Below are 25,031 nucleotides of genomic sequence, written 5' to 3' on the forward strand. Positions count from 1 at the left end.
AGGCGCTTTGCCGTCTGCCATGGCTGATGGCAAAGGCATGCCTGGCGGACGGCAAAGGCCTCTGCCGTCAGCTAGCAGACGGCCCCACGTCCGGCTGAACGAACTACGACAAAGGGCTGCTTTGCCATATGCTTTAATAAAGCGGACGGCAAATAAGTTTGCCATCAGCCATCCAAGGCTAGCAGACGGCAAAGGACATGGACATCAGAGGGGTAGGGTTAGGTCCGTTAGGGGGTTAACGGCGTGCTTTGCCGTCTGCTGGCAGACGACAAAGATGCAAAGGTCTTTGCCACCTGCCAGCAGATGACAAAGTGTCCAAATAGGCCAGCCCAGGTGCCCCCCAGGTAGCTGCCACGTGGCTTGCTATGCCGTCTGCTGGCAGACGGCAAAGATGCAAATGTCTTTGCCATCTGCCAGCAGACGATAAAGTGTCCAAATAGGCCAGCCCAGTGCCCCCAAGTAGCATGATATGTCTCTATCGTATCTATAATTTTTGATTGTTTAATGCCAATATTATACAAGTTTTACATACTTTTGGCAACTTTTTGTATGATTTATTGGACTAACCTATTGATCCGGTGCCAAGTGCCAGTTCCTGTTTTTTGCATGTTTTTTGTATCGCAGAGTATCCATATCAAATGAAGTCCAAATAAAATAAAATTTCACACAGAATTATTTTGGAATACATGTGACTTTGGGGAGTTGGAATCACTACAAATGGAGGCCCGTGGTGGGCACAACCCACCAGGGCGTGCCAGAGGAGCCAGGCGTGCCGTGGTGGGTTGTGCTCACCTCGTACGTCGGTTGGACCTCTACTTCAGGCGCAAGGAATCTTATATATGGAAAAAAAATCGTGTTAAAATCTCAGCGCAATTGGAGTTATGGATCTCCGGGAAGATAAGAAATGGTTTTCAGCCAGATCTGGGGAGCACGAAAAAAAAGAGAATAAAGAGGGATATCCAATCTCGGAGGGGCTCCCGCCCCTCCACCAACATGGAGACCAAGGACCAGAGGGGGAACTCTCCTCCCCATCTAGGGGGGAGTCCAAGGATGAAGAATAAGTAGGGGGGCTCTCTCCCCCTTGCTTCCGGTGCCGCCGGAGTGTCACCGGGGCAACGATCGAGACGACGATCAACATCAACAATCTTGCTACCGTCAACACCAACTTTCTCCCCCTCTATGCAGCGGTGTAACACCTCTTCCCCCCGCTGTAATCTCTACTTAAACATGGTGCTCAACTCCATATATTATTTCCCAATGATCTATGGTTATCCTATGATGTTTGAGTAGATCCGTTTTGTCCTGTGGGTTAATCGTGATCTTGGTTGGTATGATTGTATATTTTATTTATGGTGCTGTCCTACGGTGCCCTCCGTTCTTGCGCAAACGTGAGGGCCCCCGCTATAGGGTGTTGCAATATGTTCATGATTCGCTTACGGTGGGTTGCGAGAGTGACAGAAACTTAAACCCGAGTAGGTGGGGTATGACGTATGGGAATAAAGAGGACTTGCTACTTAATGCTATGGTTGGGTTTCACGACCTTAATGATCTTTAGTAGTTGCAGATGCTTGCTAGAGCTCCAATCATAAGTGCGTATGATCCAAGTAGAGAAAGTATGTTAGCTCATGCCTCTCCCTCATATAAAGTTGCAAGAATGATTACCGGTACTTGTTATCGATTGCCTAGGGACAAATAACTTTCTTGCTGACAAAAAACCCTTTTACTAAACACCTAACTTTTATTATCTTGCAAAGTACTTCTAGTTTTATTCTTGCAAAATAGTTCTAGCATCACACCTACAAAATTGTTTCATACTTGTTTCCGGTAAAGCGAACGTCAAGTGTGCGTAGAGTTGTATTGGTGGTCGATAGACCTTGAGGGAATATTTGTTCTACCTTTAGTTCCTCGTTGGGTTTGACACTCTTATTTATCGAAAAAGGCTACAAATGATCCCCTATACTTGTGGGTTATCAAGACCTTTTTCTGGCGCCGTTGCCGGGAAGTTATAGTGTGGGGTGAATATTCTCATGTGTGCTTGTTTGCTTTATCACTAAGTAGTTTTTATTTCTTGTTCTAAATTGTTCTCTATCTTTAGTTATGGATATGGAACACAGAACACCAAAAAAATTAGTTGTACCTGCTACTCATGGAGATGGGGAACCTCCTAAAACCCTTGATGATCGCTATGTGAAAAATATTATGCACTACTTTGATAATCCTGAGAAAACCCCATTCAACTTGATAATGGGAGTAACGTTGGATCAACGTGAATACTTTAGGTATTATCGCTTGACTCAAAAGGGAAAACTTTTACGGGATCAAATTTATATGTTGCAACGGTATGCTTGGAATCTATGCTTGAGATATGATTATACTTGTTGCTCTAGGATGGACGTTCCACATCTTCCCTTTTCATGTGAATTTAATGATAATGAAACCTTAGCTTCTTATGCTAATGGTATATATGATTACTATGATGTTGAATGAATAGAAGAATTTGTTGCTTTTAAGGGTGCATATGAAATTGAATCTTTGTTTGAAAAGTTTGAAGATTTTGATGATTTAGTTTATAGACTTGAAAATATTGCTATCCTTAAATATTGCTATGATAATTATAAATACAATTATGATATTGATGTATTTATTGAGAATAACTCCGCTGTCCAAGAAAATATTAATATTTTGCAGGAGTTTATGGAAGAAGAAATTGATGAAACTGCGAGCTCATTGGATGAAAAAGATGATGAGGAGAGTGAAGAACAAACGAAGGAAGAATGGATGAGCTACCCATGCCCACCTTCTAATGAGAGTAACCCTTCAACTCATACATTATTTAATGCTCCTTTGTTCTTACCGAAGGATGATTGGTATGATAATTGCTGTGATCCCGTTGATTCATTTGAAATATCCCTTTTTGATGAACTTGATGCTTGCTATGCTTGTGGCCAAGATGCCAATATGAATGATGCTTATGGAGATGAATTTACTATTGTTCCTTATGTTAAACATGATATTGTTGCTATTGCACCCACACATGATAGTCCTATTATCTTTTTGAATTCTCCAAACTACACTATACCAGAGAAGTTTGCACTTATTAAGGATTATATTGATGGGTTGCCTTTTACCGTAGCACATGATGATTTTGATGAATATAATATGCATGTGCTTGCTGCTCCTACTTGCAATTATTATGAGAGAGGAACTATATCTCCACCTCTCTATGTTTCCAACATGATAAAATTGCAAGAAACTACTTATGCTATGTATTGGCCTTTACTTGATGTGCATGAATTGTTCTTATATGACATGACGATGCATAGGAAGAGAGTTAGACTTCGTCATTGCTTGATATATGTTGCTTTGTTCTCACTACTAAATGCTAAATCATTCTTGATTCAAATTGGCTTTGATATACCTTGGAATCCGGGTGATTCATTACTTGAGCACTTTATGCCTAGCTTAATGGATTTAAAGAAAGCGCTGCCAGGGAGACAACCCGAAAGTTTTAGAGAGTCATTTATTTCTGTTGAGTGCTTTCATAAAGTTTAAAAACAAAAAAAATATAGAGGGGAACTTAAAAACTTTTCACAAAAGAGAAGCGATTGGAAGTTATGCATTGGAGAAGTGAGGGTCGACCGTGAACACTTGTGTTCATGCTCATGAAAACAATGTAGATTTTTTCATGAAGATTCTCACAAAAATAATTATCCCCTTGTACAATTCCATTGTATTATAAAAATAATGTGCCAATATTTGCCTTTAGGATGAGTAGATTTGTTGTTGGTTTGTGCGGTGCAAAACATAAACTTTGGTTGTAGTGCTCGATTTTACATTTTTTACTGGAACGTCAAATGGTTCTGATGCCTTTTGCACTGCCTTGATATACAAAGTGTTTATTTTTCCTATTTTTTTTCAGAATTTTTGGATTTACAGAGGTATGGTTAATGTTCAGATTACTATAGACTGTCCTGTTTAAGACAGATTCTGTTTTTGATGCATTGTTTTGCTCGTTTTGATGAAACTATCGATTTTTATCGGTATTATAAGCTATGGAAAAGTTATATTACAGTAGCTAGAATGCAAAAACAAAATATGAATTGGTTTGAAACAATACTTAGAGTAGTGATTTGCTTTCTTATACTAATGGATCTTACCGAGTTTTTTGTTGAGTTTTGTGTGGATGAAGTGATCAAAGATCGAGGAGGTCTCGATATAAGGAGAAGTAGGAGAGGGAAGAGCTCAAGCTTGGGGATTCCCAAGGCCCCCAAGTAAATATTCAAGGAGACTCAACGTCTAAGCTTGGTGTTGTGGTTTTGTCACGACAGATGTCCTCGTGAAAGGACTTAGTCATGGAGCCATCGCTACGGGTTAGCTTAAAGGGGTTAAACCGGACAAGGGACACGAGAGTTTTATACTAGTTCGGCCCCTTCGATGAAGGTAAAAGCCTACGTCTAGTTGTGATGGAATTGCAGGGGTTTCGATGACCAGGGAGCGAATCCGCTTTGCTTGGCTCTCGAGTTATTGTGTGTTGTGTCCTCCCTAAACCGCCGCCGGGTCGTCCCTTTATATACACAGGTTAACACCCGTCGGTTTACAGAGTCCCGAGGCCGGATCATTAACGTGTCCAACTCGGTCTCTATCCTTCCTATCTTACAATGCAAGTTACATAAGAAAGTCGGTTTACATCTACATGCCTTAACCCGCCTTTGGGCCTTGGGCCCTCGTAAAGCGCCACCATCCTCATGTCTTCATGGGCTTCTAATCTCCACAGAGTTAACCCGGCTACTCCTGGCTGGTTTACATCTAGTAGTAATATCCCCAACATTAGGCCCCAAATTGATTTGAACTTGTTCATGTCAATCTTCAACACTTAGAAAAATTCTTGCCCTGGCACCTTCACATGGATCCTGTAAACCGCCGTGACATCATCCTTCAGATCCGCAGTAAACCGCCATGATGTCACCTATTCATTGAAGCCGAAGATGCCCTTTATTAATGAGCATCCAACCATCGAGGTGACAACTTTATTAAAGATCCATTTTTGAGCTCCTTGATTCTCGCGCCTGTCTCTTATCTCTTCGCCTTATAAATAGGGCTGCGACCCCCTTTTCTGTTTCCTCCGCTACCTCTTCATCTCTTCTTCCTCCTCGTGACGTCCCTGCGCCCGAACGCCGCCGCCGTCGTCGAACTTTGCCCCTGCATCACCGTCGGCCACTGCATTGACCTGGTCGCATCAGAGAGACATGGCGCACGCCCGCTACCTCAACAGTTGCTGTAAGCCTTTCCTTCTTTCTTTTGTAGATCCATTAGGGTTCATACGGGTTCATGCCTCTCTTTTCGTGTTCTTTGTCAGCCCATAGATAGTAGAACTTGATCTTGACGTGTTCCGCACAGTAGCTATGGTACTCCTTACCTCGGCCATTTAAACCAAACCTTAAATACCTAACAACTTGATCTGGACCTTTTGTGAACTGCTTCGGGACCAAACCTTTTTAAGTCTCAATATTTTTCCTTTTCCTGACTTACGGTAGATCCAAAATTTCAATGCAATCTTGTGAAACCTGTTTGTCTCACTTAGGTATTTTTTAGATCTGTACCCTTCACACCAATATAGGCGATTTAACTTTTTGAAGTATGATAATCCGGCAGGTACCATTAGTCCCCTTTTAAACCGCCGATTTATTTATACTCCGGTTTAACAGTATGCATATACCTCTGCTTCTGTTCATTTCCTTATCATTCATAATACCCTGTCATCAGTTTACTAATTTTCACATACTTGGATTCCTTTTCCCTGTTGTACCTTATGCATCACCATTAATGAATCATAAACCGGCATTATTTTCTTCCCAGCTTTTCACTTGCAATGGCCAAGCAGTTTTATTCCTGCAACTGGGTCCCCTCCGGGTTACAGAGGAGCAACTGAACGGAATGGTCAAGATTGGTACCTTACCGAAGAAGAATGAAATCCGGTGGCGAGTTCCTGGGCTAGAAAATCCTCCTACCCCCAAGCAGGGTGAAGTAGTGGTGTTTGCTGATCACATAGGCCGTGGCTTCAAACTGCCCGGATCGAAGTTTTTTCGAGACGTACTTGCTAGCTTTCAGCTCCATACTCAATATATTGGACCCAAATCGGTATCCAATATTTGCAACTTTCAAGTCTTTTGTGAAGCGTACCTTCAAGAAGAACCAACTGTTGAGCTGTTCCGGGATTTCTTCCATTTAAACCGTCGCACTGAATTCGTAGACGGACCCAATACGGAACTTGGCGGCGTCTCAATTCAAAAAAGGAAAGTGGTTGAGTTTCCTCATGACAAACTTCACAGTCACCCAAAAGAGTGGAATCAAACTTGCTTCTACTGCAGAGATACATCTCTTGAAGATGAAAACCCTCTGCCAGGTTACCGTGGTCACCGGCTTGCTAATACTCATCCGCTTCCGCAACGACTAAGTGCCCAGGAACGGGCCTCGTACGCACCTCAACTCGCCAAGCCGAGAGCCTTCTTGGTCAACGGTTTAACAGGCGTGGACTTCATCTGTTGCTGGATATCCTGGAGCATTTTGCCGTTAAGTCGCCGCTCCGGTTTAATGTGTGAGTATACTGGTAATGTAGAAGACTCTCAACGTCACATCAATATTCAGCTAACATATGAAGAAGTCACTGAATCTGTGAAGAAAATGTTGAACGAAACGGAAGCTGTCTGCAGCAAGACCGGGTTAAGTCCATTTTACACGCAAAACAAACCGCCCGCTGTAAGTATTATGTGTGCTTCCGCTTTACACCTGATATTTTTGTACTGTGCAATCTTTGAATACCCTCTGCCCATTCTTAAATAGGGTGATGATCTATTCTGGAAAAAGAAACCTCAAGAGAAAGCGGTGAAGCCTTCTCGTCCTAAAACAAAAGCCGTCAAGAAAACCACCAAGAGGAAGGCACCTGCACCCATTGGTTTAGAGCTTGATGACGACCCGAATGAACCAGAAGCAGAGGTAGAACTTGACTCACTTGGTTCACTTTTCATGCATCTCATTGACAATGATATTTATCAGGAGGACGTTGAAGGTAGCCAAGCTAACGATGCAGAGGTAATTATCCTTTCCTCCGGTTCAGATCCTCTGCCAACACAAAAAATCCGTCAAGCAGTCCGGAAAGTAAGCTTTTCTCACCCTCTTGCTCACTTGGATCCAACATTTATTTTGAAGAAGCAGCAGCACGAGGCTTGCCGCACAACCTGGCACAGCGGCCAAAAGGTCACTTTGACCAGTTTACCGGATACCCCGGCTCGAAAACGCCGATCTGAGGTCTCACCCACTTCTGACACTTATCCCAAGGCATGCTATTTCCGACAACCTCTTAATCCGCCCGATTCGAATTATCAGGTGACACCTCCTTCATCCTCTGGCAAGTCAACAACAACACAACTCCCTCCTCTCAAAACCGTGGCTGGGTAAGTATTTCAACCCAATCTTTTGATGTTTCACACTTTATATGATATGCTAACCTTTGCATCTTGTTCTGTTTAGAGCCAAAGCCAGACCCAGTAAGAAGGCTCGGGTGAATAATCCACCCGAAGACCATGTGGTTATTGAACCAGAGCAAACTGCAGAACCGGAAGGTCCAAATACTGAGGCCACATTTGATGAACCGCCCCCTCAAGATCATAATGTTAATGAACAAGCAGAAGTTGATACTACTGTGCCATATGATGAACCGGCAAGTCCAATCTGGGCTGATGACAGACCTTCTAGTCCAGTGAGGACTACTGACATTCCATCAACTCCAGAAAAGGCTGCTGGAGACAAAGAAGGTGAGGTTATCATTACCGGTATTAGCCACACCTCTCCTGGCCATCATGTTATATTGGCGAAACATAGTGCCAAGGAAGAGCGTGCTGCCATGGAGAAAGGCAAATGGAGCACCGATTTATCAAGCTATGCCCATCTCAGTGCTCAAGAACTCCACTCTGGTTTTCTAAGCCGTCTGCACTCAAACCGTGACTATGAAGCCGGTTTGGTGAATCTGATGAAGGAGCACTATGAGGTATTTTCATCACTTTTCCTTTCATAAATCCAATTTGTAAGTACCAACTCAAGTAGCCCTCAAGAGCCGGTTTATGATGGTAATCATAAATCGGTACTTTGTAATATCTCAACCCTTGCATACTTATCCTCCATATGTCAGGTGATCCTTTGAAATAAACCGGTACTTTATCATTGTATTCCTGTAGTTTTCCTCTGTGTAGTCCCCAAGGGCCGGTTTATCTTTCCAAGGTGAATCGGGATTTTAACCAATGCTCCGATTTGAACAAATGTACATTAGCCCCCAAGTGTCAAGGATAATGCTTGCATTGTACTTGAGACTTGCAAATTTTTTTTGATGACAGAGCAAATAGGCATTAGCCCCCAAGTACAAAGTGCATAACTTGTTATACGCTTGGTACTTCAAATATACATAGCCCATTGATGATATATCTTGCCTTTGTAGGCCGAGCTGAGTAAGAAGGACGCTCAAACTGCTGACCTTCAGGAGAACATTAAATCTCAGCAAGCGGAGGCTTCCAAGGCCAAGGAAGAACTGACTAATGCCTTAGCAGCCATGGAGAAGCTGAAAGAAACCTTTAATAAAGAGCGTGCAGACCAGGAGACAGAGAAGGCTGGTTTAACAAAGAAGGCCGAAGACACAGAAGCAGCCCTGAAGCCGGTGGTTGAAGAACTGACCGGCTTAAAACGGCAGATTAATGCCACGACCTCTACTGTATTTGGTGAGTATCCGCATATGAAGTTTTTCCAATCCATAATATCTTATCAAAGGCCGATTTACTGATGCTTTACCATGACAGGGACCCGCATTACTCATCTGGGCTCCGACATGCGGATGAAGCTTAAAGCGGCCTATACTTTGATAGAACAGCTGTATTCTGGATCCCAGTGAGCCATTTGCACTGCAGCTTATAACAAGCCTCCTCCAACGCTGATAAAAGAAACCATCGAAAAGCTGGCCATGCTGCCTGCCCGGTTGGATGAACTGAAGAGATCAGCCGCAAGGTCAGGTGCGCTGACCGCGCTAATCCGGGCCAAGGCATGTATTCCAGATCTTGAACCGGCAGATATCAGCCAAGGCTACCCCAGCATGAAGGAAGATGGCACAAATTTCAACAATGATGATCTCCGAAGGCTGACAAAGGAAATGCGGCCTATAGCGAGTAAATTGGCGGATGACACAGATCTATCTCATTATCAACCGGTTTATGATGTTGAGGGGAAAAGACAGCCCGTGCCGATTTATGATGTAGAAGATCTTGTTCCGCCAATTCATAAGCATACTTATGCCCCTGACATTGACCCTTCCAACCTTATTCATGAAGAAGCCGTTTTTCAAGCCTTAACTGGAATCGATTGGTCAACGATTGATTTCCAGCGACTAGGTAGGGATGAGGAGAATGCGACCGCTCAAGATGACCCTCAATCTTCAAGCCATCCGGAGGAATAATCTTAATCCGGAAGTCGGTTTAATCATTTGCCAAACTTGTTGAAACAATTACCCTGTGTGGGCACTAAAGTGCCTTGTAATAGGCTAGTTCAAATACTTATCTGCTTATGCCATCGAGCATACTTGTTTTGCTTGACATTGATAACTCGCCATGCTTTTGGGATCTATTATATGCATAATCCACAGTGGCTTTGTTTTGCTTATTCCTGCAAAAAATTTGAAAGTGTCCTAGCGGTTTACCACTGGACGGGTCATGGTGCCCAAACATATATATAACCTAGATGCTGAACCAAGGATATAATATGTAGATATAAAATAGATGATACCTGTGGTATATCTTGTTTGGCTTACCAACTGTTGTTATAACAAAAAGGTGATAACACCAATCTGGAGTGTTGATGACTCCTTGCATCCTTGTCGGTTCAAACCAAAATCTTTCCGGGTGATGGTAAACACCGGTTTATGCATATAATTGTGGTGACATGTAGTCAAACCAGACCGGAGCAATATTATTGCCGGATTAAAACCGACCATGTATTGACAACTTAGTGTTGAAAGCCATGCCGGGTTGTAATAAACACCGGTTTATCAAAAAATATTCATAAATCCCTTATTAAAAGATGTTTAAAACAGCAAATCCAAAAGAAATATGCAAGGCTTTTCATGGGCTGCCAGGCCCTAAATCGAGACTTTTCATGGGCTGCCAGGCCGCTGAGTTAAACCATTTTTCAAAGCCTTTTAAGATGGACCTCAATCGTTAACCAATCACCGTTTTAACTTTGACAAGTTCAGGGTCTATGAGATTGACTTGTCAAACGTTCGATGGGTCATACCAGGTTTACCTGGACAGAGTGGCTTACTTAAAAAGGCAGGATAACCCAGGGTTTCATGTGAATACACCTGGCTTCCAAGCCTGGCTTGACAGCCTATCACAAGGGTGCAAGCTCGTTGTTCTTTGAGAAGCAAGGAGCCCCAAGTAATATTTGAGCTATGCTCAGTGGTTACCTATGTTTGAGTTGTGCTTTATGCAACATACTCTCTTTGGTTCCACATAATTTCCTTTTGGCTTTAAGCCTATCAAAAGGTGTAGCTATGGTGTAAATACAACCAAGCCCCCTAGTGATTTCCCTTTTTGGCCTTAAGCCGATTTAGAGGTGTAGCTATGGTTCGAATACGACCAAGCCCCCTATTGATGTCCTGTATATCTATGTGGCTTTATAGGCCGGGTTAATAGAATTCCGCTTTGTAAGCAGAAGCCCCCATGTAACCACACATGATGTAAAAAAGAACAGAGACCCCGCTTTAGTTGAGGCTCCGGTTTATAATATATACATTGTCATAAGTATGCACATAAGAAGAGCCTATGGCTCAAGTATAGTAAGGCCGAAGAAGAGCTATATTCCATGGCCGCTGGGTCTCCTCCTCCAATTTGCGCGAGTCTTTGTGCTCTCGAACATCGATAAGGTAGTATGACCCGTTGTGCAGGTTCTTGCTGACCACAAAGGGTCCTTCCCAAGGTGGGGATAACTTGTGCATATCAGTCTGATCCTGGATGAGCCGGAGCACCAGATCGCCCTCTTGAGAAGTTCTGGTCTTAACCCGGCGGCTGTGATAACGTTGGAGATCTTGTTGATAAATCGCCGACCGCGCCGCTGCAAGATCATGCTCCTCATCTAACAGGTCCAGGCAGTCCTGACGTGCCTTCTCATTTTCAGCTTCAACGTAAGCCGCCACACGGGGCGAGTCATGATGGATGTCACTAGGGAGAACCGCCTCTGCTCCGTAAACCATGAAAAAAGGCGTGTAACCCGTAGATCTGTTTGGTGTGGTGTTGATACTCCATAATACGAAAGGTAACTCCTCCACCCAACAACCCGGCGTCCACCTTAAAGGAACCATAAGCCGGGGTTTAATACCTCTCAAAATCTCTTGATTTGCCCTCTCTGCTTGACCATTGGACTGGGGGTGAGCCACTGACGCTACATCAAGCCGGATGTGCTCATGTTGACAAAATTCCTCCATATCACCCTTGGATAGATTAGTACCGTTATCAGTTATAATGATGTGTGGAAAACCAAATCAGAATATCACCTTTTTGATGAATTGGACCGCCGTGGCTGCATCACAATTACTGACTGGCTCTGCCTCTACCCACTTGGTAAACTTATCAACCGCCACCAGCAGGTGGGTCTTTTTGTCCTTGGACCTCTTAAAGGGTCCAACCATATCTAGCCCCCAAGTTGCAAATGACCAAGTGATTGGAATAATTCTCAACTCTTGAGCCGGAGCATGAGCGCAGCGTGCAAATTTCTGACAACCGTCACACCTTTTTACTAAATCCTCAGCATCAGCATGAGCCGTCAACCAATAGAAGCCGTGACGAAAAGCCTTAGCCACCAAGGATTTTGAACCGGCGTGGTGACCACAATCTCCTTCGTAGATTTCTCGCAAAATCTCACAACCCTCTTGAGGAGACACACAACGCTGAATTGCTCCCGTGATGCTGTAATGATGTAACTCCCCGTTGATAATAGTCATTGACTTGGATCGCTAGATTATCTGTCGGACCACGGTTTCATCATCCGGTAACTCACCCTGGTTCATGTAAGCTAGGTACGGGACTGTCCAATCCGGTATAACATGCAAAGCCGCCACCAACCGGGCCTTCGGGTCAGGAATAGCCAACTCCTCCTCTGTGGGTATCTTGACTGACGGATTATGAAGTACGTCGAGGAAGACATTAGGTGGCACCGGTTTACGTTGGGAGCCTAGACAACTTAAAGCGTCCGCCGCTTCATTCTTTCGCCGGTCTATATGGTCAACTTGATAACCCCTGAAATGACCAGCCACTATGTCCATATCTCATCGGTATGCAGCCATGAGTGGATCCTTAGAATCCCAAGTGCCAGATACCTGCTGAGCCACCAGTTCTGAGTCATCGAAGCATTTAACCCGGCTTAAGTTCATCTCCTTAGCCATCCTCAGACCGTGGAGTAAGGCCTTATATTCAGCTACATTGTTAGTGCAAGGGAACATTAATCGGGGAACATAGCAAAACTTGTCACCTCGTGGGGAAGTTAATATGACTCTAGCCCCCGAGCCCCCCAACTGTCTAGACCCATCAAAGTGAACGGTCCAATATGTGTTATCTGGCTTTTCCTCCGGTGCCTGCAACTCTGTCCAATCATTGATGAAGTCCACAAGTGCTTGGGATTTGATTGCTGTGTGAGGCGTATATTTTATCCCGTGAGGTCCAAGCTCAATAGCCCATTTGGCAATTCGGCCAGTTGCTTCTCTGTTTTGAATGATATCTCCCAGAGGGGCTGAACTGACCACTGTGATAGGATGACCCTGAAAATAATGCTTGAGCTTCCGGCTTGCCATAAAGACCCCATACACCAGCTTCTGCCAATGCAGATACCTCTGCTTTGATTCGATAAGCACCTCACTAATATAATAAACCAACCGTTGAACCGGATACTCCTTTCCAGCCTCCTTACGCTCCACAACAATAGCCACACTAACAGCCCGGGCATTAGCAGCCACATATAGCAATAAAGGCTCTTTATCGACCGGAGCTGCAAGGACAGGCAGCTCAGCTAACTGTCTCTTCAAATCCTCAAACGCTTTATCAGCTGCGTCACTCCAGACAAAGTCATCCGTTTTCTTTAGCATCTGATATAAAGGGATAGCCTTCTCCCCAAGACGACTGATAAACCGGCTCAAAGCCGCAATTCGGCCTGCCAGATGCTGAATGTCATTGATACATGTCAGTTTAGCCAGAGAGGTGATAGCTGTGATCTTCTCCGGATTAGCCTCAATGCCCCTATTAGACACCAGAAAACCCAAGAGCTTGCCTGCCGGAACACCAAAGACACATTTGTCCGGATTAAGCATCATCTTATAAACCCGGAGGTTATTAAAGGTTTCCTTCAGGTCCTCTATCAATGTTTCCTCCTTCCTAGATTTCACCACAATATCATCCACATAAGCATGAACATTGCGCCCAATCTGTTTATGAAGACAATTCTGAACACAACGCTGATAAGTCACCTGGGCACTCTTGAGCCCGAAAGGCATAGACACATAGCAGAAGGCTCCAAAGGGAGTTATGAAGGCTGTCTTCTCCTGGTCCTTAACTGCCATTTTAATCTGATCATAACCAGAATAAGCATCCAGAAAACACAAACGGTCACAACCCGCTGTAGCATCAATAATCTGATCAATACGCGGGAGAGCAAAGGGATCAGCTGGACATGCTTTGTTCAAATCTGTGTAATCCACACACATACGCCAAGTGCTGTTTTTCTTAAGCACCAGCACCGGATTAGCTAACCACTCAGGGTGAAAGACCTCCACAATAAACCCCACTGCCAAGAGCTGGGCTACCTCCTCCCCAATAGCCTTACACCTCTCTTCATTGAAGCGGCGAAGAAACTGCCTGACCGTTTTAAACTTGGGATCTATATTAAGGGTGTGCTCAGTGAGTTCCCTCGGTACACCTCGCATGTCAGAAGGCTTCCATGCAAAGATGTCCCGGTTCTCACGGATGAACTCGATGAGCGCGCCTTCCTATTTCGGATCCAAGTTAGCGCTGATGCTGAACTGCTTGGATGAATCACCAGGAACAAAATCAACCAATTTAGTCTCCTCTGCCGATTTAAACTTCAGTGTCGGATCATGCTCCGTAGTTGGTTTTTTCAAAGAAGTCATGTCTGCCGGATCAACATTGTCATTATAAAACTTCAGCTCCTCTGTGGCACAAACCGACTCAGCATAAGCCGCATCACCCTCTTCACATTCCAAAGCAATCTTTCTGCTCCCATGTACTGTGATGGTCCCCTTATGACCCGGCATCTTAAGCTGTAGATAAACATAACACGGCCTCGCCATGAACTTGGCATAAGCCGGTCGTTCGAACAGGGCATGATACGGACTCTTGATTTTCACCACCTCAAAAGTCAAGGTTTCTGACCTTGAATCATGATCATCTCCAAAAGCCACCTCGAGGGCTATGTTGCCTACTGGATACTCCGTTTTACCAGGCACCACACCATGAAAGACGGTGTTCGACGGTTTAAGATTCTTATCTGTCAATCCCATATGGAGGAAGGTATCATAGTAAAGGATATTGATACTGCTTCCCCCATCCATAAGCACCTTGGTGAACTTATACCCCCCAACTTGAGGTGCCACCACTAAGGCTAGATGACCCGGATTATCAACCCGGGGTGGGTGATCCTCTCGACCCCATAAAATGGGTTGCTCTGACCAGTGCAGATACTGAGGTACCGCCGGTTCAACAGAGTTCACGACCCTCTTGTGAAGCTTCTGATCACGCTTACACAAGCTAGTGGTAAAGACATGATACTGCCCACTATTCTACTGCTTCGGATTGCTCTGATAATTCGACTGCTGCTGCTGTTGATTGCCCTGATGGCTATAACCTCCCTGATTACCCTGATTACCTTGATTGCCATGTTCGATCTGATTGCCTTGGAATCCTGAACCGGAGCCGCTGCCTCCTTAACCCGGCCCATGGAAATCGCCTCCTGAACTGCTGGGCGAGCCATTGTCATATTGAAACATATTGGAATTTTTGAACTCTCTCATGATGAAACAATCCTTCCAAAGATGCGACGCTGGCTTCTCCTTCGTTCCGTCCTTTGGACACGGTTGATTTAGTAGGCGCTCTAAATTGGGGCCTGACCCTCCACCCCTCTGAGGCGGTTTACCCTTGCGACGTTGACCGTTATCCTGGGCATTGGTGTTAGCCACAAAGTCCAAGCTAGTATCTGCCTTACGCTTACCATTGTTCCCATGGCCTGCTGGATTATGCTGTTGTCCCTTGGCACTGTCGTTCTTTTTCCCCTTCCCCGGTTTGTCATCCTCAGACTCAGGGTCTTTGGTACTATTTGAATCGACATATTTCACCAAAGCAGCCATAAGGGTTGACATGTCATTGCAATGACGTTTGAGCCTTCCCAACTTCAATTTTAATCGCATAAACCGATAATTGCCTTCCAACGTCAAAACTGCTGTATCCGCGTTGATGCGGTCTGACGAATGCAGAATAGCTGAGACACGCTTCACCCAATGGGTTGTAGACTCCCCATCCTCTTGAACGCAAGCGGCCAGGTCCACAATCAACATAGGCTGTTTACACGTATCCTTAAAATTCTGGATAAACCGGTTTTTTAACTCGGCCCATGACCCGACGGAGTTAGCCGGTAAGCTCTTTAACCAAGTACGAGCTGTCCCCTCCAACATCATGGTGAAGTACTTAGCACACACTGCTTCATCCACATCCAGCATCTCCATCGCCATCTCATAACTCTCAACCCATGACTCAGGGGGTAAATCGGCAATGTAATTGGGCACCTTACGAGGGCCTTTAAAGTCCTTGGGTAGTCGCACGTTACGCAAAGTTGGGGTGAGACACGGCACCCCTAAAGAACTGAAGACCACAGCTGGTTCCACTAAAGCGGTAGGACGAACCAGAGTAAGCTGACGAGCCGCATGCTGTGCTGACAACTCAGCTTTTCGATGTGCACGACCATGATCCACCACATCCTGCGCATTAGCACCACCACCTGCCGGGTTATGCCCTCGTGGCGAGTTACGGTGACGTGCACTGCTTGACACGGCCGGTTCATCGATGTGCCTACTGTAGCTCCGACTCGGATGGGGGGTGGAATGAATGCTCTCGCGACTATGCGAATAAGCCTGCTGCTGGGTTAAAGCTGTTTGAAGTAGCTCTCTGGCCCATCGTGTCTCAATCGCCACTGGTGACTCGCTGTCAATTGGGAGGCCTGCCAATCATGAAGCGGCGGCCACAATGTTATCCAACGGGTTGGAGTAATGCCCCGGGGGCGTCGGAACGTACTGTGGCACAATGTTGTTCTGACAAGGCGGGTCCATCGTGCGCGGCTGAACCGACGCTCATGTTACCGGTGCCTCCGTTTGGTTTATCACTGGCTGGTTACTGGTTCCCGCTCCTGGCGTGTTGAAGAGGTTTCTTGGCTCATAACCCGGTGGGAGGTGCGACCGGTATCTCCTCCTCATGAGATCATCTGAGGCACTCTGATCCAGCCTAAGCCGGTAGGCCTGAGCTTCTAACTCGGCCCGTTCTGTAGCCATCCTGGCGTTCTCTGCTGCTAGGTCCGCTTTAGCCTGAGTTATCTGATCTTTCACCTTTGCAATCTCCGCATTGTGCTGATCTCGGTTTGCTGCATCCACCTCTACTGCCAGCAATGTTGCTAAAGTGTCGAACAAATCAGACAAAAACCTGAGCCGGAGGCGGCGCAGAGCCCCCCTGCCCCTGCTGGCGTTGCTGTTGCTGAATCGGAGATCATTGCCGCAGCGGTAGAAGAGGGCTATGCTGGCTGTGTACCGGCCATGAAGACCACAACCCGGTTTGGCAGATCAAGGGGGTCCGGAATACTATTGCCATCGGAACCTCCACTAATACCGCCATCCTGTAACTGGTATAGCGACTCGGTCTCTCCGGTTGAAGACTCATTATCGGAGCAGACAACGGTTTCGCCACCAGATGCCGATCCATCCTCATATTCCGCTCCGTGGATGACACCTACAAAGAAATGCTTTACGGCGGGCTGAACCGGGGCAGAGCTTGCATGCTGAGCCGTCTCGATGGTGTTGGTGCAGATGTCCGGCTCAGGGCCCGGTTCGCCAATCTTGTCGATGAAGACATGAATTCCACCAAAGGGGACCCGATACCCGTATTCAATTGAACCGGCCTCGGGACCCCATCCCGCGTCGTCGATGTAGAGCTTGCCGCGACGACTCTTAGTCATCCGGCCCATAGCGTATCCCTTGAGTCCTTCGAAGATGCCCTTCAAGAACTCAAAACCATCGTGCGATAGCCCCACAGTGGCGCCAACTGTCGGGTTTTTGTCACGGCAGATGTCCTCGTGAAAGGACTTAGTCGTGGAGCCATCGCTACGGGTTAGCTTAAAGGGGTTAAACTGTACAAGGGACACAAGAGTTTTATACTAGTTCGGCCCCTTCGATGAAGGTAAAAGCCTACATCTAGTTGTGATGGAATTGCAGGGGTTTCGATGACCAGGGAGCGAATCCGCTTTGCTTGGCTCTTGAGTTGTTGTGTGTTGTGTCCTCCCTAAACCGCTGCCGGGTCATCCCTTTATATACACAGGTTAACGCCCATCGGTTTACAGAGTCCCGAGGCCAGATCGTTAACGTGTCCAACTCGGTCTCTATCCTTCCTATCTTACAATGCAAGTTACATAAGAAAGTTGGTTTACATCTACAGGCCTTAACCCGCCTTTGGGCCTTGGGCCCTCGCAAAGCGCCACCATCCTCATGTCTTCATGGGCTTCTAATCTCCATAGAGTTAACCCGGCTACTCCTGGCCGGTTTACGTCCAGTAGTAATATCCCCAACACTTGGGGATGCCCCGGAAGGCATCCCATCTTTCTTCAACAAGTATCGGTATGTTTTCGGTTTCGTTTCGTTCGCGTGACATGTGCAAATCTTGGAGCGTCGTTCGCTTTTGCTTTTATTTTTCATTTTTCTTTTATGCACCATGTTGGTATGAGATAGTCCATGGTTGATTTATAGAAAGCTCATTGCACTTCACTTATATCTTTTGAGTGTGGCTTTATAGAATGCTTCATGTGCTTCACTTATATCATTTGAAGTTTGGATTGCATGTTTCTCTTCACATAGAAAACCGTTATTTGGAGAATGCTCTTTTGCTTCACTTATATTTGTTAGAGCATGGTCTTTTGTAGAAAGAACTGAACTCTCATGCTTCACTTAGATCTATTTAGAGAGTCAAAAGGAATTGGTCAATTGCATGGTTAGTCATAAAATCCTACATAAAACTTATGGATCACTGAATATGATATGTTTGATTCCTTGCAATAGTTTTGTGATATAGAGATGGAATATGTGGGAGGTACTAGTAAACGATTGTGGTTAGTAAGAATATTGGTGTTAAGGTTTGTGATTCCCGAAGCATGCACGTATAGTTTCTTTTTATGCTATGATGTTGGAGCATGATTGATTATTGATTGTCTTCCTTATGAGTGGCGGTCGGGGACGAGCGATGCTCTTTTCCTACCAATCTATCCCCCTAGGGGCATGCGTAGTAGTACTTTGCTTCGAGGGTTAATAAAATTTTGCAATAAGTATATGAGTTCTTTATGACTAATGTGAGTCCATGGATTATACACACTCTTACCTTTCCGCAATTTGCTAGCCTCTAGGGTACCATGCATTGCCCTTTCTCACATCGATACATGGTGCAAACTTCGCAGGTGCATCCAAACCCCGTGATATGATGCGCTCTATCACACATAAGCCTTATTGTATCTTCCTCAAAACAGCCACCATACCTACCTATTATGGCCTTTCCAAGGCCATTCCGAGATATATTGCCATGCAACTTCCACCGCTTCTGTTTGATGACTTGAGCATTCATTGTCATATTGCTTTGCATGATCATATAGCTGGCATAGTAGTTTTGGCTTAGCCACCGTTCATCATTTTTCATACATGTTATGCTAGATCATTGCACATCCTGGTACATGCCAGAGGCATTCATATAGAGTCATACTTTGTCATATGTATCGAGTTGTAATTTTTATTTTCTTTTGAGTTATAAGTAAATAGAAGTGTGATGATCATCATTATTCATTTTTAGAGCAGTGCCCCAGTGAGGAAAGGATGATGGATACTATGATTCCCCCACAAGTCGGGATGAGACTCCGGACAATGAGAGAAAAAAGAAAAATAAAAAAAGAAAAAAAGGAAAAAAGAAAAAAAGAAAGAATAAATAAATAAAGAGAGAAGGGGCATTGTTAGTATCCATTACCACACTTGTGCTTCAAAGTAGCACCATGTTTTTCATATGGAGAGTCTCCTTTGTTGTCACTTTCATAAACTAGTGGGAATTTTTCATTATAGGATTATATGCATACCCACTTAGTTTTCATATTGAGCTTTCATACACTTATAGCTCTTAGTGCATTCGTTGCATGGCAATCCCTGCTCCTCGCATTGATATCTATTGATGGGCATCTCCATAGCCCGTTCGTTAGCCACGTCGATGTGAGACTTTGTTACTTTTTCTTCTTCTTTATATTTACCCCTATCATCATACTCTATTCCAACCATAGTGCTATATCCATGGCTTGAACTCATGTATTGCGTGAGGGTTGAAAAAGATGAAGCGCGTTAAAAAGTATGAACCAATTGCTCGGCTTGTCATCGGGTTTGTGCATGATAAATACTTTGTGATAAGAAGACAGAGCATGACAATACTATATGATTTTATAGGGATAGCTTTCTTTAGCATTGATATTTTGAAATACATGATTAATTGTTGGGATGCCCGAGTATTGATGTCTTTATGTCCAATTATAGACTATTGCTTTGAATCACTTATGTCTTAATATTCATGCCATGATTAGATATATGATCAAGTTTATGCTAGTTAGCATTCCACATCAAAAATTATGTTTTTTATCATTACCTACTCGAGGACGAGCAGGAATTAAAGCTTGGGGATGCTGATACGTCTCCGTCATATCTATAATTTTTGATTATTTCATGCCAATATTATACAAGTTTTACATACTTTTGGCAACTTTTTATATGATTTATTGGACTAACCTATTGATCCAGTGCCAAGTGCCAGTTCCTGTTTTCTGCATGTTTTTTGTATCGTAGAGTATCCATATCAAATGAAGTCAAAATGCAATACAATTTCATGGAGAATTATTTGGGAATATATGTGAATTTTGGGAGTTGGAATCACCGCAAACGGAGGCCCGTGGTGGGCACAACCCACCAGGGCGCGCCAGAGGAGCCAGGCGTGCCGTGGTGGGTTGTGCTCACCTTGTACATCGGTTGGATCTCTACTTCGAGCGCAAGGAAGCTTATACCCGGAAAAAAATCGTGTTAAAATCTCAGCATAATCAGAGTTACGGATCTCCGGGAATATAAGAAACGGTTTTCGTCCAAATCTATGGAGCACGAAACAGAAGAGAACAGAGAGGGAGATCCAATCTCGGAGGGGCTCCCACCCCTCCGCTGCCATGGAGACCAAGGGCCAGAGGGGGAACTCTCCTCCCCATCTAGGGGGGAGGCTAAGGATGAAGAACAAGTAGGGGGGCTCTCTCCCCCTTGCTTCCGGTGGCGCCAGAGTGCCACCGGGGCAACAATCATGACAGCGATCTACATCAACAATCTTGCTACCATCAAAACCAACTTTCCCCCCTCTATGCAGTGGTGTAACACCTCTCCCCCCACTGTAATCTCTACTTAAACATGGTGCTCAACTCCATATATTATTTCCCAATGATCTATGGTTATCCTATGATGTTTGAGTAGATCCGTTTTGTCCTGTGGGTTAATGGTGATCTTGGTTGGTATGATTGTATATTTTATTTATGGTGCTTTCCTATGGTGCCCTCCATTCTTGCACAAACGTGAGGGGCCCGCGCTGTAGGGTGTTTCAATATGTTCATGGTTCGCTTACGGTGGGTTGCGAGAGTGACAGAAACTTAAACCCGAGTAGGTGGGGTATGACGTATGGGAATAAAGAGGAGTTGATACTTAATGCTATGGTTGGGTTTCACGACCTTAATGATCTTTAATAGTTGCGGATGCTTGCTAGAGTTCCAATCATAAGTGCAGATTATCCAAGTAGAGAAAGTATGTTAGCTCATTACCCCCCCTCCTATAAAGTTGCAAGAATGATTACTGGTACTTGTTATCGATTGCCTAGGGACAAATAAATTTCTTGTTGACAAAAAACCCTTTTACTAAATACCTAACTTTTATTATCTTGAAAAGTACTTCTAGTTTTATTCTTGCAAAGTAGTTCTAGAATCACACCTACAAATGTTTTTCATACTTGTTTCAGTAAAGCGAACGTCAAGTGTGCGTAGAGTTATATCGGTGGTCGATAGAACTTGAGGGAATATTTGTTCTACCTTTAGCTCCTCGTTGGGTTCGACACTCTTATTTATCGAAAAAGGCTACAAACGATCCCCTATACTTGTGGGTTATCATTGCACAGGTAGCTGCCACGTGGCAGCTTTGCCGTCTGCTAGCGGACGACAAACTTCTTTGCCGTCTGCTGGCAGACGACAAAGTGCCTGTATTGCCCCTATTAATTATGTTTTTTCTTAAATTCAATAAATTTCACATATATATATATTCATTTTAAAATACTTTCAACAAGCATACTTATCCCTGCCATATGGATATGATCATCCAACACATATACATACCAAATGAAAAGTCCATATCCAACATATATATAGCCAACATATCCAACAATTAAGCCTACATGCATATCCAACAACAAGCATACAATGGTTTCATCCATCCATACATATATAGGTAGCAAGTTTCACATTGTTCATCCTACAAAATCAAAACAAAAAGGAAGGACAAGGAGAAGAGTAGACTCCATCAACGCAAGCTTCCGTGAGCTAAAGCAAATATGCAAATTGGGAAAGAAGAAAGTTAGAAGAAGAAGAAGAAGAATACTACAAGAAGAATACTAGAAGAAGAAGAAAAAGAAGAAGAATTTTTTTCTTATCTTTCTTTTTCTCCTCTTCTTTATCTTCTTCTTCTTCTAACTAAGATAACCTAGGTAATTATTCCATTTTTAGCTAACTAAGCATATCAAGTCATTTTGGAGGAAAAAAAATGCTAAGTGTAGGTCATTTTAGAGCTAACCTAGGTAAATAGGTCATTTTGGAGCTAAGTAAGGTTATTATGTCATTTTCGAGGAAAATAAGCTAAGTATATGTCATTTTGGAGGTAACCAAGATTATGAATGCCATTTGAACTAACTATGCTAAGTATGTCATAAATGAACTAAATAAGCTAAGTATAGGTCATTATTGAGCTAACCTAGGTAGTTATGCCATTTTTGAGCTAATTAAGCATATTAAGTCATTTTCGAGGAAAAATGGTAAGTGTAGGTCATTTTATAGCTATCCTAGTTAAAATTGGTCATTTTGGAGCTAAGTAAGGATATTATGTCATTTTCGAGGAAAATAAGCAAAGTATATGACAGTTTGGAGCTAAGCCAAGGTTATTATGCCATTTTTTACCTAAGTAAGCTAATTATGTCATAAATGAACTAGCTAAGCTTAGTATAGGTCATTATTGAGCTATCCTAGCTAGTTATGTCATTTTTTAGCTAACTAAGAATATTAAGTCATTTTGGAGGAAAAAATGCTAAGTGCATGTCATTTTATAGCTATCCTAGGTAAAATAGGTCATTTTGTAGCTAAGTAAGGTTATTATGTCATTTTTGAGGAAAAGAAGCTAAGTAGACGCCATTTTGGAGCTAAATAGGTCATTTCTTAAGCTAAGTATGCATTTGTTAAGAAAAACACTTGGGAAAACTTACCATCATCACGGAGGTGAAGGACCGGTCGCGCTAGTGGCAGACGGAGAAGGATCGGTCGATGCTTGTTGGGAGGCATGCTGCACCAAAGATCATTTGCAATGTCTCGTTAGCATGATGCAACTCAAATGTGAATACTAGTAACTAATGACCATTCAAATGATACTCAGCGTGGTCGCTGGAGCAATCTGGGGCATCGACGGAGGGGTCTGACCGTTGGTATGGCACACGGACTTCACATTTGGTTTTCATGAGTCAGTCATATTAGTTAGTAATTAAACGAACATTACATGCATGATTCGACTAATATGCAGGAGAAACTTAATTACCACGAGGAGCTCGTATAGGGCCTAGTGAGACACGTCGTTCCGGTTCCTCTCCTCCTCCAACAACCTAGCCGTCCTCTCCTCCATGTCCATCTCCCTCTCCGTCGCCTGCCTGTTTGCCTCCGCCAGAAGCTCCTGGTCCCTAGCCTCGATGGAGAGCTCCATTGGTCGTGGACGAGGCCTTATCTCAGGGTCGGAGCTCGTCTGGCGCTTCTTGATCTTCAGGAGAGTGCTAGGACAACGTATCAGTCCATCCCCAATGGCTATCGAGCCATGGGACCTCCCACCACCAGATATCATCACCAACTCTGGATCAAAAGGACTCTGGCTCGGGTTAAAGTCCTCCCCTTTCCTTGCCTTCCCCTCGGATCTATACTTCACGAGCTTGTGGTGGGAGGAGATGTTGGTGAAGCTCTCTGGATGATCGAGGTTAGACTCAGAGAATGCCTTGGCCTTCTTGTACGGGGCAGTATGGGCCATGGCATAGAGGCCGAACACCCCTGGCACCTCCTTCTCATTGTGTCGCGCCTAAAAGAGAGGAACAAAATATCAGTTAAGGGCTCAAGCTAGATGAAGAATGAAATTGCATGAATCATGAAGCAAACCACATACCCACTTATCCCCGTACGCAAACAGGTTGGAGCTCCCTAGATGGTGTGGCACACCAAGCATTTGGGCACGCTTATCCTTGGCCTTGTTATGGACAGCTAGCCATTAGGGAGAGCACCACTCATCCACCAACGCCTCCCAACAGTCCATTGATGACCCACAAGTATAGGGGATCTATCGTAGTCCTTTCGATAAGTAAGAGTGTCGAACCCAACGAGGAGCAGAAGGAAATGATAAGCGGTTTTCAGCAAGGTATTCTCTGCAAGCACTGAAATTATAGGTAATAGATAGTTTTGTGATAAGATAATTTGTAACAAGCAACAAGTAACAAAAGTAAATAAAGTGCAGCAAGGTGGCCCAATCCTTTTTGTAGCAAAGGACAAGCATGGAAAAACTCTTATATGAAGGACCCGAGGACACATGGGAATTATCGTCAAGCTAGTTTTCATCACGTTCATATGATTCGCGTTCGGTACTTTGATAATCTGATATGTGGGTGGACTGGTGCTTGGGTGCTGTCCTTACTTGGACAAGCATCCCACTTATGATTAACCCCCATTGCAAGCATCTGCAACTAGAATAGAAGTATTAAGGTAAACCTAACCATAGCATGAAACATATGGATCCAAATCAGCCCCTTACGAAGCAACGCATACACTAGGGTTTAAGCTTCTATCACTCTAGCAACCCATCATCTACTTATTACTTCCCAATGCCTCCCTCTAGGCCCAAACAATGGTGAAGTGTCATGTAGTCGACGTTCACATGACACCACTAGAGGGATGACAACATACATCTCATCAAAATATCGAATGAATACCAAATTCACATGACTACTAATAGCAAGACTTCTCCCATGTCCTCAGGAACAAACGTAACTACTCACAAAGCATATTCATGTTCATAACCAGAGGGGTATTCATATGCATAGTGGATCTAAACATATGATCTTCCACCAAGTAAACAAACTAGCATCAACTACAAGGAGTAATCAACACTACTAGCAACCCACAGGTACCAATCTGTGGTTTGGATACAAAGATTGGATACAAGAGATGAATTAGGGTTTTAGATGAGATGGTGCTGGTGAAGATGTTGATGGAGATTGACCCCCTCCCGATGAGAGGATCGTTGGTGATGACGATGGTGATGATTTCCCCCTCCCGGAGGGAAGTTTCCTCGGCAG

The sequence above is a fragment of the Triticum urartu genome, chromosome 2A (assembly GCF_056163025.1).
Source record: "Triticum urartu cultivar PI428250 chromosome 2A, HENAU_Tu73, whole genome shotgun sequence".
In the NCBI taxonomy this organism is placed as follows: Eukaryota; Viridiplantae; Streptophyta; class Magnoliopsida; order Poales; family Poaceae; genus Triticum; species Triticum urartu.